We start from the raw sequence: 13236 nt of genomic DNA on the forward strand, positions 1-13236 counted from the left end.
GATCGAGTCAACAGACATTCAATCTGAAGAGCTTTGTCTCGGAATGATATCGGAAATCTTAATTACTTTCGATGTGGATGATAAGAATTGGCGTATTTCGTACAGTTGTGAACGATATCGTAACGTAAACGGACAGAATAATTAGTTAGTGTATTTTATGACAGGAATTAATTTTCGGTGGCGTGTCAGTGACCTCAATTTTGTTAATTTCAGTCTGCTGTCTTGAGTGTATATGAATTTATGACGGACACATTGTAACAAAATTGCCTTTTTATGGGATACACTTTGCCGCAAAAAGTTCTGGAACGACATATTTTACGAGGTAAACGGTCCTTTCCAGCGAAATTCTTAATTAAGGAATGGGCTGTCTGGCGTTCATGGAATCCATGAATCTTCTTAACGTCGTCCGGACACATTTAGATCGCTGTTCGGCCGGACTACGAGTCAACGACGGTCAATGGAGGCTTCGCGAAACTCGATTCATTCGGAGAACCGTGCTGTTCTTTGTATAATTGTAATACAGGGCCGTTCAAAATTTTGTTCGCTCAAGAAATACTATGGTATTTGTTAGTTTCAATAATTTAGTGGTACCAAGTAGAATGCACTGTTCTTCATGAATAAATATGCCGAAAATATTTTTGTACCTGCAAAAACTTTGGAAACGTGTACAGTACTAAAAAACGATAAATATTGGAGAAAAATTATTATTTTATCAGAATGTAACTGGTGTGTTTGAATAAAAAGAACGAAATTTATTCAATATACTGGATCAGTGTTTCTCCTCCAGATGTCAACATTTGTTTTGAAAGCCTCGTTGATAAGAAAATTTACACTCTCGTACAAAAGTCAACAGCAGCTTATATTCATTACATAAATGAAGATTTTCACCTATAAGGTACATTTTTGTTTCACTAAAAAATACTACGTATAAAGACAGAACTCCATAAATCTAACACAGAACGAAATCATGTAACAAAAGAAATTTCCTAAAATCTGAATCCTGCTCCAAATTTATAATGCACGTTCATTTTACACCTACAAACAAGTAAATAAATTATAGCACATATGACTGCTACAAATGACTGACAAATATTGTAAAATAAAATATACACAGAGTTTAACCATTTCCAAGAATAAATCATCCAAAACAATCACTAAATACAGTAATGCCTCGACGAGTGCGACAAACTCGAGTCTGCTTCGGAGCACCCTTATACATTTGTTTTTTTCACGAAGTCGAGCCTCCACTTAGCCTCTATTTACTCTGTTTTGATTTTTTCCAGAAGCCCCGTCGTTATTCGTGTCGCATTAATCGAGGAATTACTGTAGTATGTACTCCTAACTATTTCATGACAGGTCGTTTAAATTCTATCACTGAACGATAATCGGCGAGGATTCAGGAAAAACTGGTTGCACGATCACCTACACCGCGGAACCACGACGTCTTCGCTGGTTCCGGGCAGGATTCGATGTCCTCGTAACGATCGACGGAGGACATGGCTGAGACCGATTGGACAGCTCTTCTTCTTTTTTCTGCGTTCCCCGACACGGTGAAAGAGTGGCCCGGGGCGCCGGCACGAACCCCGATCGTAATCGTCCGAGCAATTACCCGCGAATTTCACTTTTGCACGTCCCGTGCGTGGCCGCGCGCGCGCGCACTTTCGAGACACTGGCTCTTTTCGTCGTCGGCGGAGAGGCTCTCGTGCCGACAACGAGGTCGGCCCGTCGACATTCCTTATCGTGTCTCGTCGAATTTCTTATCAACGGGACCGGCGGAAGGTAATACCGAAGAGCAATTTCTGCTCGCGAGCTAACCACGCGGGTGTATGCATATCGTCGCTACGCGTGGTGGTAGTCTGTATACACTCTCGGTCATAAGTATCGGGACACTTGGATCCAATATGCAATAAGTGTTACAAGGCGTTACGAAATTACTGAAGGTCTGAAATAAATATTGTTCAGAGGATATTAGAGCTCGATCGAGAACGGTGGTTATATCACTATGGATCAGAGTTGAAAAGCAGCAGTATCTAAAATCGTCATCGTAAGCTTTTAAAACTTTTAAAAATAATTGCATTTATGTATTAATTAATCTATTCATATTCATACTGCAATAAAAGTTGCGGCAGATCTGAAAAATTTTAACATTTTAACCATCGTTATAAGAGTATATTAACCAATCATTTTGACAGTTTTGGAAGTTATTGTGTTAAACAGTACTTGTTTGTCTAGTGTCTACTAATTGAAGGAGATGTGATTATATATTTTATAAAAATTGAATGTTTACACATTTGATCGATTAAAATTGGCAAAGTCCTTTTTAGTTTCTATTCGTTATTTGAAACTTTTTATCTGGATAATGAATTTGCCCATCTCTGTTATCAACTAATAAAGCTAGCCTAAAATGTATCAATTTTACGAAATATTTTCTTCATACAGAACAGGTGTCGTAATACTTATGAACGATAGTGTACGGCGACAGGCGTGAGGAGGAGAGCTAATGAATTCGGCTTGGAATAATACCGCAGATAATTGTAAACGCGTGCCTGAAGGATAGAATCATGTGGTTGTCACCTTGCAGGTAGCAAACAGTAGATTTAGGTCAGAGCGTGTTCTACATTGATGTATTCGTAATTACCATCAAGCTTAGTATTTGTTTTTAAGACAACACAGAGAATCTTCTTTTTCGAAGATTAAAATAGAAGCCACGAGAACTGAAATTTGCAAAGTTGTGATTATTGGAAACTGTACTCGTTTCAAAAGACACACTTGAGATTTGTTAACAATTGCAATTCGGAGCAAAAAAGGTTTAATTTATAAATGTGTATTCGTCGGTACTGTTTTATCGTATTTACGCAGCCCACGCGTCGCTCAACTTGTTAATCCAGAGATTTATTAAATTGCAAAAAATAATACCGCTGTGCGTTATCGGAACAAATTTCGATTACATGTGTCTCTCCCACGGGAAGATAAGAATCAACGACGACGCGACTTATCGAAGTTTTCGGTGGCTTGTCGACGCAGTGTTCGACCAACTGTTCATCCATTGTTGCGTATCTTTCCATTAACACCGACGGCGAAATTCGAGGCGTGGTTGTCGTCAGCGAAGGCAATAACGTTAAACAAGGTTCTCGTTGTACGGCCGTTTTATTGCATATCGACGATCTATAAAAATCTGTCGACGCTTTCGTGAAATTCCATTTCGCCTGCCGCCGCTTTCCACATTGCGGAAATTTATGGCCACGATGGATCCCCTTTATTGTTGCATTTTCGCGTGGACGTTAAACAGCGAATATGAATGTCCGCAGTTAACACCTTTCTCTTAGAAAGCTCGGACCCACAGGAGGATTAACCCTTTCGTATTATGGGATGGAAAGTACCGGGTCGCTCGACCAGTAATCTGTTCACGACATAATAATGACTAAATTGCGGATTCTATGCACTTAGTGTGTCTTGCACATTTGCTGACATGTTAAGGTGCTCTAGAAAATATCGAAAATTTTCTAGTTATTATAATATTACCTATGGTTGCACCGATGCAACACTGTGGGATAAAGGGTTAAGGAATAACGTCTCTACATCCCTTCTGCTTGCCCGACTGCTACATCCACCCCTACTGTTACCTTGAATCCTTTCGATACGACCACGTCTGTCAATACAAAAGTTGGCAATGCTTCCGTATCTTTAAATATTAAATTGTACATAATCTTTACATAATGAAAGAAAATTTTCGGTAGAAAGTTGAACGCAGTAAAACTTCATATTAAATCTATTTTAACAGTTTAAAAACTGTTTAATGTTCGGGGTAATCACTTCGTGGTGAGCGACTATAGCCGCCGGTAGTACACGGTGGTCGCTTCGTGGCGGGCGACTTTAGTCTCCCATAGTATCGAACGGGTTAAAAACATTTAAAGTGTTCTAGTTACCTTATTAAATAAAAAAAGAAATAAACTCTTATGGGCACGTTTTATGGTTGAAACTGACTCGCGAAAGCGATTAAACCGTTTTTCCTCGATTAACATTCACCGGGCACGTTTCCACGTAGCGCCGCGTTCGAGGGGACAGCCGTTTGTTCCCTTTATCCCGATGTAACGACATTAGCCCGGGGGTAATCGTAACCTTCCGTGAGCCGTTAGCTCGAGCCCCGTGTAACCAGAATGTCGTACACACGTAACCGTCGGCCAGTGCACGCGTAAGGTGTTCACGGTGGTCGATTATAACCCGCGGGAGTATCGTGACGCGCGGCATTACCAACTTTTGCGAAATTTTCCTCTATCCCTCGTGTGGAACCTCGCGTGGAAACCGCGTGCCCGTGTCAACGCGATCGTTCCGTCGTCGAGATCACTCCGAACACGTTCATCTTGATCCAGGTATGTCGATCGAACGGAAAATGAAATGCAAAGAAAAACTTGCGTCGAAGTACTAACCTGCAAAAAGTTCGAATCGAACGTGTGTGTGTGTGTGTGTATCGCTGGTTCTACGAACGAACGATTGAATTCGATTTCTTCGATGGCGGAAGTTTGCTCGGCGACGGCAGAAGATAACTACGATGGTAAACAGAGTCTCCGAGAGGACACGATTCGCTCGACGATCGCCGAAATCGTTTCTTCGTGCAGTATCGGGATCACGCTAGAATGTCACGCGCTGCAGATTCGCAACTGTAAATACCGACGGGCCAGTGACTCGCGATTCGTCGTCTGTTTTTCTGTCCGCGCGACATTTCCTTTCTGTATTGTATTTTTTTTTTTTTTTTTTTTTTTTAATTTTTTAGTAGTGACTTTTAACGTTGAATAAACATTTTTCTGGTTGGTTATGCAACCACTCTAGACAGTTGACATTGTTTCTATATTTTAAATGAAAGTTATTATTCCTGTGAAATTCAACTTTTATAGTTCGAATACATTTCGAGACATTAAATGTTATTATTCATGTAAAATTAGATTCTTCAAATGCTTTTCAAAGCATTGAATGTTGCATTTTGGATTAACTATCTGAGTACGTCTGATAGAACAATGACGGAGCTAAAATTCTTCCAACTCAGAGACATCTACGCGTTTATTAGATCTAACAGTTGGAGTCCACCAGGCTAAATTGCTCTAAAAAAAAGGATTCCCTATTTAAATAGCCTGATAACATAACGAACTCTAAATTAAATATTTGAAACCAACTATTTTTACATAATTACAGTCTTGGGACGCAAACCGTTCTCAGAACATTGAATGTCAATCACGTCAGAGATCATTCCCAATTCGCCTTGGCATCCTGACTGGCGAAAGCACAAAATACCTTCGAACAAGAATCATTGGAGGACGTATAGTTATCGACAAAGTAGCAGAATTCATGCCACAGGGCCCTGGTATTAAAGTTTCATGTTTAATGTAATTACCAGTCGGAGAAACGAGAACTTTCCGACTTAACCACACGTTTCTTCGATCATTCCCTCGAAGTGCACGCGACTTCGTGTGGAACGTTGCTCTCAGTGTAGCACTAAAACATAATCTGCTCTGTGCATTGACCAAAGAATCCGAACAAAAACGGAAAAAACTCGAACCAGATTGTTTTTCGCGATTATCGCCACAAATGAAAGTGTCCTTTTCCCAGCCAGTCCTTTCGTTTCGATATCGTTCGCGAGATTACGTTGATTAACGAGAGGTTTGTTAATAGAGGACGCGGTATCGGAGGACTTATCTGCACGGTTACGCTTGATCCAAACGGCTTTCGTTGGTTAGAAAGCGGTGGTCGATCGTGCCGAGCGTTTCGATCACGCGTGCAATTATGACTTCAATTATTAGTCGAACAAGATTTCAACTTCCATCGCGAACAAATGTTCGTACCATCGGCTGATTCGTATTTAGATAGAAGACGCTTGGAAGTAGAAGCAGACGCAGCTGCGAAGCTCGATTGCATCGCGATCCTTGTCACCGTCTTCCTGCCATTCGTCAACTTCGAAGTGGAATTTTTCGATAGGCTACTACTCGATTTATCGGTCTAGCTTTCGTCTAAAAAAATTATATACTATGCTTCTGTTGTATGGTCGTATAGTTTCTGATCTGGTAGAACATCTTCCGATTCCCTCTATAATAAAAAGTTCAATATACTGATGTCATTTTATATTCGTATACGCAATACTTTAAGAATATTCAAAATCGTTTACTTAAATGAATCAGTATTTAATCATCTGACATTTTTATTTATTCTCAAGATGAAGACTTCTATTCTAATATTTTCGACCCCCTTTCTCATCTTGTGTCGCCATTCATTAAAAACAAAATTACAAGTAACTCGCTATGTGTGACAAAGACTTTAATTTCTAGATAAACTTCGAAAAAATTCGTGGAAAGACGAAGCTTTCTATTCTACTATTTTCAGCCCCCTTTCTCGCCTAGAGTCACGATCCATCAAAAATAGAATTACAAGTAACTTCGCAATGAGTAGGTAATGAAGATAATTATTTCTAAATTTCGAAAAAATTCGTGCACAGACGAAAATTTCTATTCTACTCTTTCCAACCCCCTTTCTCGCCTTGTGTCACCATCCATCAGAAATGGAATTACAACCATCGTCGTTACGAGTAAAGACTTTCATTTCTAAATAAACCGCGATGAACTGCGTGATGAATGAGAATGAAGAATACGAGGAGGTATTTACATATTCGACCCAATAAAGCCAGCGTCACGGTACGCACGCGATTTATAATCCGACGATAAAACCTGCCGGTTGCAAACAGAAAACCGGTCACGTTCATTCGTTTCGTGGAAATCAAGGTCAGCAACACGTTCGAGCGCAACCAGTTTCCACACGGTTGTCCGTTAATTCGCAACTTCCTAATATTTCTATTACCGAAAGCGTGCTAGCCAAGAAAACCGGGCCAAGTTGAGGTATCGCGTCGAATCTCACGGCTGTACCGGTTGGTAGATATTCTTCAAGACCTCCCGCGACTAGATACACCCCGACGTTAAACGCTCTCGCGTGATTTGTCATCGTGGACCGCCTCGTGCATCATTCGAGAATGTTAATTGCGAACGGCGTGCCGAGACCAGACGCTTCTTATTCTTATTGCAACCGATCCGCGGCGATACGCTTCACGTGGAGCAGAATCGACTCGATAGGGGCTGCGTGCTTTTTATCCCGGCCGCGTAATTAGCGCGATTCCGTCGTAATTAAGGCTACATTGAGGCGAGCCGAGGAGGCGCACGGACCATCACATTGAACGGGAGAAGCAACCTGCTTGTTCGGTAATTTATACATTATTGTATGCGAGGGGTGGGTTTCTGAAGACTCGGCGATAAATATCGTGCCTTGGGTTAAGTAACAGCTTTATAATTGTACTGCGGCTTTTATACGATAATGAATGGTTTGTCTTACGTATTTGACGCGTATGGTATTAAAGTGCATAATAGAGTTGGTAATGATAATAACTTTGGCTCTTTGCTAATCGAAATTCTTCGAGGTGAGACTGTCGTCTGGTTTTAAATTGTTTAATAATATTAGATGAATTGGTAACTGCGATAATTCATTCTAGGATGCTGTGTTAATTGTGTAAGTGTAATGTAATATTTGAATTGATAGATTTACTTGTTTCCTTTTGGAAAATCAATTATAACATTTCCATGGTTTGGTATTACTAACAATTCTTCAGATCAGAATTCCTGACTCAATGTTTTTTATGGTAAGCGTGATCCTAGGTTACCATCGGTGAAAATCAACATTCAAGGTTACTCCAAGCACTGTGCCAATCCGTGGCCTCGCGGTTCGCTTGAAGCTTAAATCATTGGTAATTGAGTTAGGATCAATCTCGAGAGCTCTTCTCCAACTACTCGGTGCAAAGTGGTTACTTACACTCTAGATAAGTATACAGACGTTCCTAAGGAGGCAAGAAACGATCCATGAATTAAAAACGTTCACGAACAATTAACTCACTTAAAATGTTTTTTCTACATTTTTGTTCTTGCTGGAGGTGAGACGCGTCAGCGCGCAAACAATTTCAATTTCTCCGAGTCAATGGCCTCTGCCTGTACAGTTTCATCACTAGACTGTAGATTTTATGCATTTATGACCCATAGGGCTCTGTGAAATAAACGGAAAGGCAAAACTTTCATCGGATCCAATGATTTTTCTATTTTAGTCTGAACTCAATAAGATACTTAAGAGGAAAAATAAATTCCTACATTTGCTCGTGTCTTTATAAATTATTTTAGAAAATCTAAATCTAGTTATTTTGCATAAAAATCCGCAGTCTATTCATCACCTTTCGCGAGGATAAAATAACGAATTTCGAGATCCCTTTCCAGATATCCATCAACGAATTGAAATACAAAATTCGTTTCCATTTCCCCTACCTCCCATTTCCATCAACGAGACAATGGGAGCAGACTCAGTCACCTGTCGCGTTCCGTTCGCTCGTCATCGGTTATACGGTAGCGATGTTCGTCCCCGGACGACCACAACGACACACCACGCCGTGGGCGATGATCCATCTTAAATCGATCGCTACCCCCCTCGAGACGCTTCGCTGGTTCGTGATCAAGCCGCCGTCCGTCGAGCGTGTCGTTTTTTGAGAGAACGATTAGGAGATGAAACAGGGCGACTTCCGGCATATCCTGGGCTATTCAGCTTTTTAGGAGACGAAGGATTCGGCTTCAGTGCTTTATGTGTCCGTTCAAAATAGAGACCAACCAGCTCTGACAATCGATGTACGATCGAACATTTCTGATTTTTCACTTGTAGAATATTTTTACTTTTATATTATAACATTAGGTGCACCTATAAACAATCCAGTGTTTCTTTTTAATAAACTGGTAATATTGTTTAAATTTAGATCATCTTTCTGCCCTTTGTTTCTTTCAGAATGACGGAGAATATTTAAAGAACAAGGACGAATGTTAGTATTGAATTTAACTAAATACAGTGGATTATTTGTTTGTACACTAAACCAACTAACTGCATTTGTCTACTACACCAGACGCCTACTTTATCACTTCAGTGATAATATCTGGAACATTGCTTGCCGATCGGTAGTACGAAACTTCCTTAAATGATATCCAAATATGAGAAAAACGGTGTTACTGTGACTACTAGTTCTTTATTTATAGCGGGCAAATATATAATTTATAAAAAATCGTCTGAAAATGATTCTTGGCTCTTAATTTTGTCAACAAAAATTTTTTTACGAGATAAAAAAAATATGCTGTAAGCGGGTTAATAATATTAATATTTTATATTAATTATGTTACTCTTTATTCCGTATACGTAACACATATTTTGGTACAATGCCCAAAACAAGGAATTAGATTGAATTTTATGAAATGGAGAGTAAAATAACGATTTCATGGACTGTATTGTATTTTGCATATGTACTCGAATTTTCTGTGAATACAATACTTGCCATGCAATACACGTTCACGTTAAGACAAGGACACAGAGACGGATTTTAAACGGGACACGCAGAGTACAAGACACAACGACGATAATTCAATCAGCAAGACCGAGTTCTCGGGGTCGAATGAACGAAACGTTTCGGGTGAGAGGCGTCAGAATTCGAATCCACAGTTCCTCTCGGATGAAACACACGTGGTGTTCATGGGATTCGTAATACGATATTTTCGGGAAAGGCATTTACATGTGAAATTCCGTTTCTGGAATGGTAATCGCGCTGGCCGGCCCGTTTCCAGGACGACGGAGGAATGTTTGTTTCCGACGAACGCGCCAGGCGCCGCGTTGTTTACCTCACTAAATCAGACGAACGAGACTCCGTTTCGAAAATTCATTGGATTTTTCTGCGGTATGCTTGTCCGATCACTTTCGTCGATTTCCTTGTTCGCTTAACCGACCACAATTTTACCACACACGTGACCCATAAAAACGAGCGTTAAACTTCGATAACGAGAACAATAAACCGATCATTGGACGGTTTTTACGGTAGAAAGCCACGAATGTTCACCGGCGGGATTTGAACAGGTCTCTTACTTGCAAATTTTCACCTCAACTGGCACAAAGGACTATGCTCTCGAGACTGTTGAAGACTAATGTAAATCCATGGACACTGAAAGTTATGAATATTTAAACCGAAGTCTTTGAAAAATATATACATTGAAAGAAAATTGTATTCGTGAAATATTAATCGTTGTAGTCAATTCTTAATACAGTTTTTCGTAAAACACTGAATTAAAAAGTACGTTATTTAACAATTTAACTATCTGTTACACTAAACATTGTAATATCAATTAAATATGAGGGACATTGGCTTACGAATACGACAATCGTTTAACATTAGAAGATAAATAGAGTAAACTTTTGAAAATATATAAACTCATAAATTAGTTAATTTCTTCACTTTCATACATGCAATAAAAATTGCAAGGGATCCGAGAAACTGTATTGTTGTAACATATTAACCATCGTTATAAGAATGTATTAACATGCCATTTAGACTGCTTCGGTAGTTCTACTGTTCTTCAAAATTCTTTCACTTTCTCTGACTTCAAGGCTCACAGCAAAACGAACCCGCATAATCTCCGAGATGTCCAATAAATTAAAACCAGATATTCTCAATGGATTCGTATACTCGTTCAGTAGAACGTTTAATAATTCCAAAACACAAGGAACGCTTGTGATTCACAAGCACGTCCGAACAAAAACAGCCTTACAATCTCAAGAATTCTCAAGAGTGTACATATGAACCTTTTGACCCAGTATCTCCCAGTGGGTTCGCCCCACAGAACAGAGCAACGTCGCAATTAAGGATGTAGAAAAGGAGCCGAAGCCCTTCGTATAAACAGCCAAAGTACCGTTCCTCGCCGACATCGAAATCAACGATTCACGCGGTCATTAAGTTCGCCTCGGCCGCCGAGTGGATCAAAGAGAAACCCGAATCGATCCGATTTCTGGGACGGAACCCACCTCCGGACGACCGGTCCCGGTAGGGTCCCCCGTATGCAAAACGCGGTGAAAGCTGCCTGCTCCGTTGTGAGGTCTATTCTTCTACGACGGTAGAACGTTCTTCGCGATATCGGTACGGATGATGGAACGCATCGATCGGTCGGGATCGATAAGAGAAGGGCGCCCGAAAAAAAGTTTCTCTCGTCGAATATCTTCGGTGAGAGTCCCGTCTGGAGAGAGAAAAAAAGAGAGAAAGAGACTGAGAGAAGAAGTCCTGGTTGCGAGGGGGGACTGAACGGGACCGATAATTCAGCTATTTTTCAGCGGCCATTGTTACACAGACGTTTCATCGTGCCCGATTATGTATCGCTGAATCCGTATATAGGAATAGCCCGTCGAGAGACTTTCGACACGTCTCGTGTGAATTCGACTGTATCCGAATCTGACTGAACGCCTGAAGATGATAGACCTAAGTGGCGCAAGACCCTGATGGTGGATTGAAGAGTCGTGGGTTGGATCTGATGGGAGACGGTGATGTAATTTGGCTAATCCTTGGATTTAGCGGTTTTGTACCGAGTTAACATTTCCGTGGAACGGTGGACTCGGAGCCTGTTACGTTTTAGATTCGTGTTAATGAAGGTAGTGATGATCTTGGACTGATATAGACGGTGTGAAGATGAATGTACTAGTATTGGATGTCTCTATGCTTATAATGGGATACAGGGATCCTAGTACTTACGAAAAGGTTATTTTTAAATCATTCGTTTTTTGCAGGTGAAGCTGTCGAGGTATATCACATGGGGATCATCCAGATCTTTTTAGAGGATACCATATGTTCCTAGGGATCTACATTTGAAACTCAGTTTTTGTGACTGGGATAAATATAACCTTCAGGCTTATCATAAAATCCGTAAAGATTTGGACATCTTCCATGAATGAGACCAAGGATTAACAATATTCATTATTTGTTCCCATCATCGTCCGCCACTTTGACTGAACGGAATATAGGAAATATATTCTGAATCGAAAATCTAGCTACACCATATTGGCACTACTGTGAATTACTTATCGGTACATCTAATATAGAGGGTGAAACAAAAAAAGGGGTTCACAACTTCTGGGGTAGATAGTACTTGCCAAATGATGAAAAAAAAGTCCTAACAAACATAGATCGACAGTTTAATATTTTCAAAGTTATAAACAATTATTTCTTTTGGTTAAAGCGACTGACTTTTTCATTTCGGGAGCTATGGTACTGTATAGAAACAATGGATTACCTTATCATTTCTCTTTTTCCTGATTACAGACGGTTTTCTACAATTCCTATTACTTTTTCTCCACAATTCGAACCTAGAAAGCCACGCGTTTTAACCGAAGCAAGAAATTATTCATAACTTTGGCAATATTCATTTTTCAATCCATATTTATTAAGACTTTTTCTTCTCATTTGGCGAGTACTATCTACCCCAGAAGTTACGAATCCTTTTTTTCCTTCACCCTGTATATCAAAGGAACAATCCCAAGTAAGAGAGTTCATTCATCTCGACAGTGTGTGATGTCTAGCGACGCGCCAGCGTCGTCCGAGCGATCGTGCAACGGCCCGGCTGCAAGGTACTTTGCACTCGACTACCAGCAGGATGCGAATCGATGCACGACGCAGCCCAGCGAATCGCGAGTCCGGTGGAATCGCGCGGAGGAACCGTTCGAACGAACGAGCCGAGAAATAGGCGGTCCTCTTTCAATGCTCTCGCGTGATTCCCAATTAGTCGCGGCTGCGTGCGATGGGGAATGTGCCTTGACGAAAGTGTTGCCGCGTTTCTTCTTTCTTGTCCCAGGGGAGCACGCAAATGCCCGTTGATCGACGTACGATCGCGGAAAAACGACGACCTGACTGTAACAAGACTACAGTAAATAAGCCCAATTACGTGTAATTACCAGATTTTCGAGAGGAGTTAATTAAAAGACAGCGGATTCCAAGGTGAAGCGTTGTTCTTGCAGGATCATGGTAGCCAGAGTAACGGGAACGAAAAGATATCATGGATGTATATGGTTTATGTACGATTTTTAGTAACGAATTTACTCGAAACTCGTGGAAAAGAAATTTGTAAAAGTAATTGACAAAACACTTCTATTTTATTCATAGTTTATGTAAATGCTTACCTCTTCACGAGGTGATTGTTTAAGACGAAGATTGCTGGATTCCGAGTCAATTGCCAGTACCGATGGGTTCGTTAAGAATTAATTACCTTCTGAAGCACTAAACGTTTTCGTTAGACTGTAAATTTTATGCCTCCCTTGCACACGCAGCTTCTGGAAAATCCAGCGAATCTTCATGTTTAATTCAATAAGCTTAATTGA

Source organism: Dufourea novaeangliae, unplaced genomic scaffold (assembly GCF_001272555.1).
Source record: "Dufourea novaeangliae isolate 0120121106 unplaced genomic scaffold, ASM127255v1 scaffold39, whole genome shotgun sequence".
Lineage (NCBI taxonomy): Eukaryota > Metazoa > Arthropoda > Insecta > Hymenoptera > Halictidae > Dufourea > Dufourea novaeangliae.